The sequence below is a fragment of the Pteropus vampyrus genome, unplaced genomic scaffold, assembly GCF_000151845.1.
Source record: "Pteropus vampyrus isolate Shadow unplaced genomic scaffold, Pvam_2.0 Scaffold1, whole genome shotgun sequence".
In the NCBI taxonomy this organism is placed as follows: Eukaryota; Metazoa; Chordata; class Mammalia; order Chiroptera; family Pteropodidae; genus Pteropus; species Pteropus vampyrus.
The window spans coordinates 14,377,615-14,383,933 of NW_011888782.1; the positions used below are offsets into that span (position 1 = coordinate 14,377,615).

Here is a 6,319-nt window from a genome sequence, read left to right on the forward strand (position 1 = left end):
AGGGACAACAGCAGCTGTTTCAGGGACACCAAATTTAGCTAATCTCAAATGTCTTACTTTTAACCCATTCGGAAGAGAAGCTTTAGTATGCAGGGTTTGCTTTTCAGCCATTCTCTCTGGAATGCTTTTAGTCCACTTATGCAAGGAAAACTGACTTAAGGCTTCCTCAGGAAGTAGATACCACTGGCCTGGATTTTAGACAAGGAGGCGCTCCGTATCTCTGGGTTGGCACAGCTTGGTGAAATTGTTGAACTGCAGCATTTCAGCCCTGGTGCCAGCCTGATGGTTAGATGCCAATATTTCTATTTGGCAACAAGCAGCCAGACAAGCAGCTGGTTATTGCAGCGAATCCGAGCAGCATGCTTGGGGCCATGACTGGTGCCAGATCCTTCAACCCAGTTAGCAACTGAACCCCTGAGCCTTTCCTGGCTCTGTTCCCTTCTTGCCTTGTGGTGAGCTTTACCCTGGAAAGAGTGGTCTCCAGCAGGTTGTTCTGCCTGGGTCTTGAGTTATGGTGTCTGTCGAGAGTAGAATGTTTATAGACCACCTAAAGCTAAGAGACCACTTGGCAGCTGTGAATGACTCTGTGGGGGGACTGGCTAGAGCATGCTTGCACTAGAGGCTGGCTGGAAGAGGGCAGAATCAATACAAGCTGCTGGCATTCCACTCTAGCCAGGGGTGAAGAAGTGACAGCCTGCTGGCATCTACCTTTGGCCCTGCTGGCATCGATATTGTGCTGTTTTTTTTTGTGAAAAGTGCTAAGGCTGAGGGGCCTGGTGAGCAAACTTGTCAAGAGGAAATAGGCAGGAGGAGGTAAGGAAAGGGAAACTGGCCCAGGAGATATAGCCATAGCCAACAAATATCGTGCCTTTAGCAGTGAGTGAGCAGGGTCTTACTAAATTGTCTCTGTGTTGTCAAAGTGGAAAACATGCCTTTCTTAGGCTTTTTAAATTCCCTTTCTCTGCCAGAACTTCTGGACCTTGAGAATAGTTTGATGTTAGGCCTTTGGAAAGGAGAAGGCACAGCTTTTCAGGAGGCCCTTTCTCCCCGTAGGTGTTCCCCTCCTGGGGTCTGGCACCATCTGCAAGTTTGCTGCCGCTGCTGGTGAATTTAAACTGAGTTAGCAGGAGCTGGGCACAGCATATTTGGAAAGCACTCATCTATCTCTTTTGTTGGAGAGGGGAGGTGGAGAGAAGTGACTCTGGCAAGATTGTTACCCCACTGTTCTCTAACAGACACCATAATACAGTTTTCAGCACTGTGCCCTCCATGTTGGTCCCCTGGAACTTAGAGAGCTATTCAAAAACATTTAAAATGAAGTCTGACAATTTGAACATAGCCATGGGGTAATTCTCAGCATCTTTCAAAGGATGCCTGTAATTTCTCCCAGGGAAAGTTGAAATATACTACAATGGTGGATCTATTAAAAATACTGGCACAGAGGAACAAGAACTCTATTGTGTTTAATTGCTGGGATTCCGCCTCACCACACAAGGCAAGTACTAACAGGATACTTTCTATGAAACTTGCCTTTAATCCTAATATTTGATCACTTTCTGGAATGAGGCATATGATTAATATGTTTATAACTCAATATAGGCAAAGTAAATAGAATGGGAATATAGTTCCAATGTTATATGGCAATACAAAAATAGTGTTTTTTTGGCCCGCCCCTCCTTTTTTTTGTTGTTCAGGTCCACTGACATTCTGTACTTATTTGATCATGTAGCCAAGAAACATTATTGTTGTAACTCACCATGTACAAAAATCCTCAAGACTGTGTAGGTCACAGACAAAACAAGCTTGCATATATTGTGTAAGAGATAAATCTGTTGTTAGTTTAATTAATGAATATTCAAAAATAACTTCACAATATTAGATGTGAGTGTTTTTCGTATTTAGAAATCCATTTCCTTTGTCAAAACAACATATTGGCTTTTGGCATTTTCGTTCACGAAGTCATAGTTGGATAATTTGTGGTTGAGCCTTCATTCACTCTATTCTCCTCTTAATCTGTTTGCCAAACTCACACTCATACCTAGAAATCAACTCAAATACATTGCATCATGCATTCCATATTCTTTCTCTAATTTTTATAAAATCATTTGCTACAGCATGCATCTATGTTTCTATTCCATCTTATTTGTATGTTGATGATCACATTTACCACCCTGTGTTCTAGTTTATTTTTACCTATTTATTTGTCCTAGTAGGCTCTGAGCACTCTGAAGGGAGAACTGTTTCTTATCCATATTTGTATGCATTTCAATATCAGTGACAAATTATATAGTGATGTGAAATTATCACCATTTATAACAAGAGCTTTTTTTAGTTTCTAGATACAAAAATGCAGTTGATTCATATTATTTGCAGTAATTATTTCTATAAAGTCACCGTAAATTTCTATAAAGAATGCTGAATTAACGATCGAATCATTGCTCATAATAGAGTTATGTTTCTTTAAAACTCTGATCACATTTTTTATCAACTAATCAATACATAAGCTTATTTTATGTATGTTTCTGTTTAAAGACACCTATTTAATATATATTGTTAATTATTAACTTGGAACTCACCTATTTAATATATATTGTTAATTATTAACTTGGAACTCATGATCGACAATATTATAACTTATGCCTGAACAAAGGTATCTAACACGTATTTTCTTTATAAGGTACTGTCCAAAATCCAAAGTAACAAAATTAAAACTACCAGATCTGTAAAGTATTTAGTAAGAATATATGGTATAAGAATAGCTTGAGAACTGGGAGCTTTCAAATTCAAAAATAATACGAAGCTCAGAGGCATAACCTTACAGGATGTCTTATAAGATGAAAATGAGGACGTTGTTTAACATTTACAGTGATTGGTTATTACAAAGCAAAGGATTGGTTGAAAGAAATTCTACCATTTTAGAAAGATGTCTTAAGTTTCTTTGCAGAGGGATTATCAGAGGCATTTACAAGGAATAATCTGTTTCACTCATGTTTATGAAATAAGCTAGATTGAGTTTTGGTTACACAGACAAATAGTTTTGTCTGTATGGGGGATTTTCAAGCCTGGTCTCCATTTTGTTTTATTTTAGCAGCACATCGTAGCCTTCGTGGACATGGGAACACTAGAGAGCATTTGAGCACTAGGCTCAAGTTTTAAACAGGAAAAAAAAAGATACAAAAATGTGAAAAATGTGGCACTACATAGACCACAAAGAGGACGCTTGTTTATAGCATGAGAGCTGAAACAAAAAGGCAGAGCATTGCCTTCAGCTGAGAACATGCACATCAGACAACTCAAATTTTTTACCTCATTGCTCATATCCACAAATGGTCATGAAGCCACCACTTCAAGTGTCGATTTAGGTGTTACAAATACATTTTAGTAAGTAGATAAATTCACAAATACAGAATTTGAATAACGAGTCCACTATATTATAATCACTAATATTTAATATGACAGTCACCATTTTGTTTAATCCAAATTGGGTAAATAAAATTAGAAAACTTAGTTTCTGTGGGGTATTTTATAAAAAAGTGATTAGAAAATTTTCAGTCAAAGTAGGTTTTATTTTAAAATTATATGACATCCAAAGCATTCTTTATTGATCTTGAGGGTTTAATTCAGAAAAACAACAACAACAACAACAACAACAATTTAAAAACATGTGTTTTCTTGAAGATACTCCACACTCCTTATAATTTGCTCTAATCTAGAATCTTATGCAATATAAACTAAAAATAAAATATTGAATGCGTAAAAGTACATCCTGAGCACAAATATCTGCACAATGGATTTTTAGTAGCAGCAATGAGCTTGACTCAGAATAGAATATAGATATGCATGTATTATTGATGATAATTCACTCTGGGGAGCTTCCCTCTGCAATTTGTTCAATCCACTGTGTGCCACTGGATGTAGTACATACATCTTTTTATTCGTCCTATGTGGGATTATGAACAGTACCAGAAGAATGCATTTATTAAGACTCAGAAGAATGGAATGGCCGATTTCACAAAATAGTTTTTTTTCCTAACAGGAAAAAATGGGTTTTGTACTTCTAAGACACTATTCACATATAAGTGCATGCATAAGTATTTGAGGAAACAAACAAACAAAAATTTAAACTCTTACATCTTTAAATAAATATGTTCAATTAAAGAACCAAGTGTTTATGTGTGGAAGGTGATAAAGGAAATACATGACAAGGCACATGTCCTACCATGGCCTTGAAAATATGGGGGTGAAGAGAAGTGTAGCACAGGCATTAAACTAGTATATATGGGTGAAATAGGTGAAGGGGGTCAAAAATTACCAACTTCCAGTTATAAAATAAATAAATTATGGGGATGTAATGTACAACATGGTGACTGTAGTTAATAAATACTGAATTGCATGTTTGAAAGTTGCTCGGAGAGTAAAACTTATAAGTTCTCATCACACATACACAAAAGTGACTTTTGTACAAGGGTTATAGACCTAAAGTTATATGATAAAGATGTAATCAGAATGAGAAGAATTAGAGAGTATCTTCTGAGATGGACCTTGCATTATGCAGAGGCAGAAATAAAGGCATGAATGGTATTATGAACGGGACACACAGGGCACAGTTAGAGACACACTTCAGTCCAGGATGACTAGTGCGTGTGGATCACATGCCATGCGATGGCATAGAGGTGAGTCTGACTCACTCAAATCAATAATCTGGGAGCTGTCCTTGACTGCGTTTCACCACTTTCATATCCACCTAGTTGCCCCATCCTATTATGGCTCTCTTCTGGATTCCTCCTGAGTTGTTCATCCTTTGCTCTTCATCTTTCCCACTACTTTCATCCAGGTTCCTGCTATCTCTTACTGAAATAGCCTCTTGACTAATCTCCTTGTCTTTAGCAAAAGTCCTTCAATTTGTACTCTATGTTGTGTCTAGAATCAACTTCACATTATGCGACCCAGAAAATGTCTTGTATAAGCCCAGAGCCCTTGTTTATTCTCGCAGTCCTTGCATGTCATAAAGGCCACTTGACATCAAGTAGGCTTCCCATTTCCTACTCCAATCTTACCTCTTACCACTTCTCACCTTTCTCTCTCTATTTCACTCTTAAAAGCTTTTAGGCTTTTATACCTACTGTTACCTCTGCCTGAAACACTCTCCCTTTCCTATCACCTTCCTACATAGGTGACTCCTATGCACCTGTTCAGGTGTCAATCTACATGCCAGTTTCTCTAGGAAGCCTTTCTTGACCCCTCTCAGATTAGACCAGATGGCCTTCTGAATTTTTCACAAAGCACCTGGGCTTAGTCAGTCCATATAAAATCAATCCAGGATGTATTATGATTACATTTTTAAGACGTTGGCTTCCCCTTCTACTAGAATATAAGCTCCTTGCAGACAAGGATTATATCTTACTTGCCACTCTATATGTTTCAATATAAATTGAATGAGTTCCAATAAGAGGAACACAGGCTAGTGAAGATTTTTGGAGGAAAGATAGTGCGAAATTAGATACATAACCAGAGATAAATATTATATATCTATATATTGTACAGCTATACAGTCATAGTTACTCATGGTTAAGCCTTTAAATTACATAGAAATAAATAGAAATAGTAAAATACCTACTAAAATGTCGACAGGAAAAATAGAAGAAGAGCTATTGTTTAAATCGTTTTTAAAAACATATTATTGAGTATTGGCAATTGTTATGACTTTTTTGAGTACTTGGATGGAAGGGGGATAAGCAGGATGACTAACCAGACTCTTAGCTAAGCATAGCATATTATCTAGCTCCTTATTAACAGAGCTATGTCTTCTTTCATTCAATTTCTCTAAAATTTTTTCTCTATAATTAATTTATTTTCTTTTTACATCATGACATGAGAGAGCCAGGGTGTGAAGTAAATAATGTGACAGCAATCAAAAGATCTTGTTCTGAGCCTATTACCATGGGGATGTTATTTTGACTCTCTGCCTAAAGGAATGAGTCGATCAGAACTTGCAAGTCATATTTGTTCCCGCAAACAACTGAGTCATTAAGACCCTATTATGCTCATGGCACTTTCCAAGGCCCATTGATAAACACATATCATCCTATCTTAATTATCATTAGGAAGTAAACTGATAAGATTTGTTTGCTTGGCTTTTCCACTCTCCCTACCATCTATGGGTTTGCAGCCAATAGCATACCTTGTTCTAAAACGCTATTAGCAGGGATAGTACTTGTCATCAGAAACGCCATCAGGTAGAGCTTGTCTGGAATTTGAAGGCTTGATATGTATTCTCTTTTTGTTCTACTACCAGCTGAACAATTACATAAGCGTATAA

General features: G+C 37.2%; 1 protein-coding gene across 16 annotated transcripts in view; it reads left to right on the plus strand.

Annotated features, from left to right (window-relative positions):
* Positions 1-6,319, plus strand: part of RBMS3 (RNA binding motif single stranded interacting protein 3) — a 653,502-nt gene that overhangs the window by 171,948 nt on the left and 475,235 nt on the right. The window lies entirely within an intron of this gene.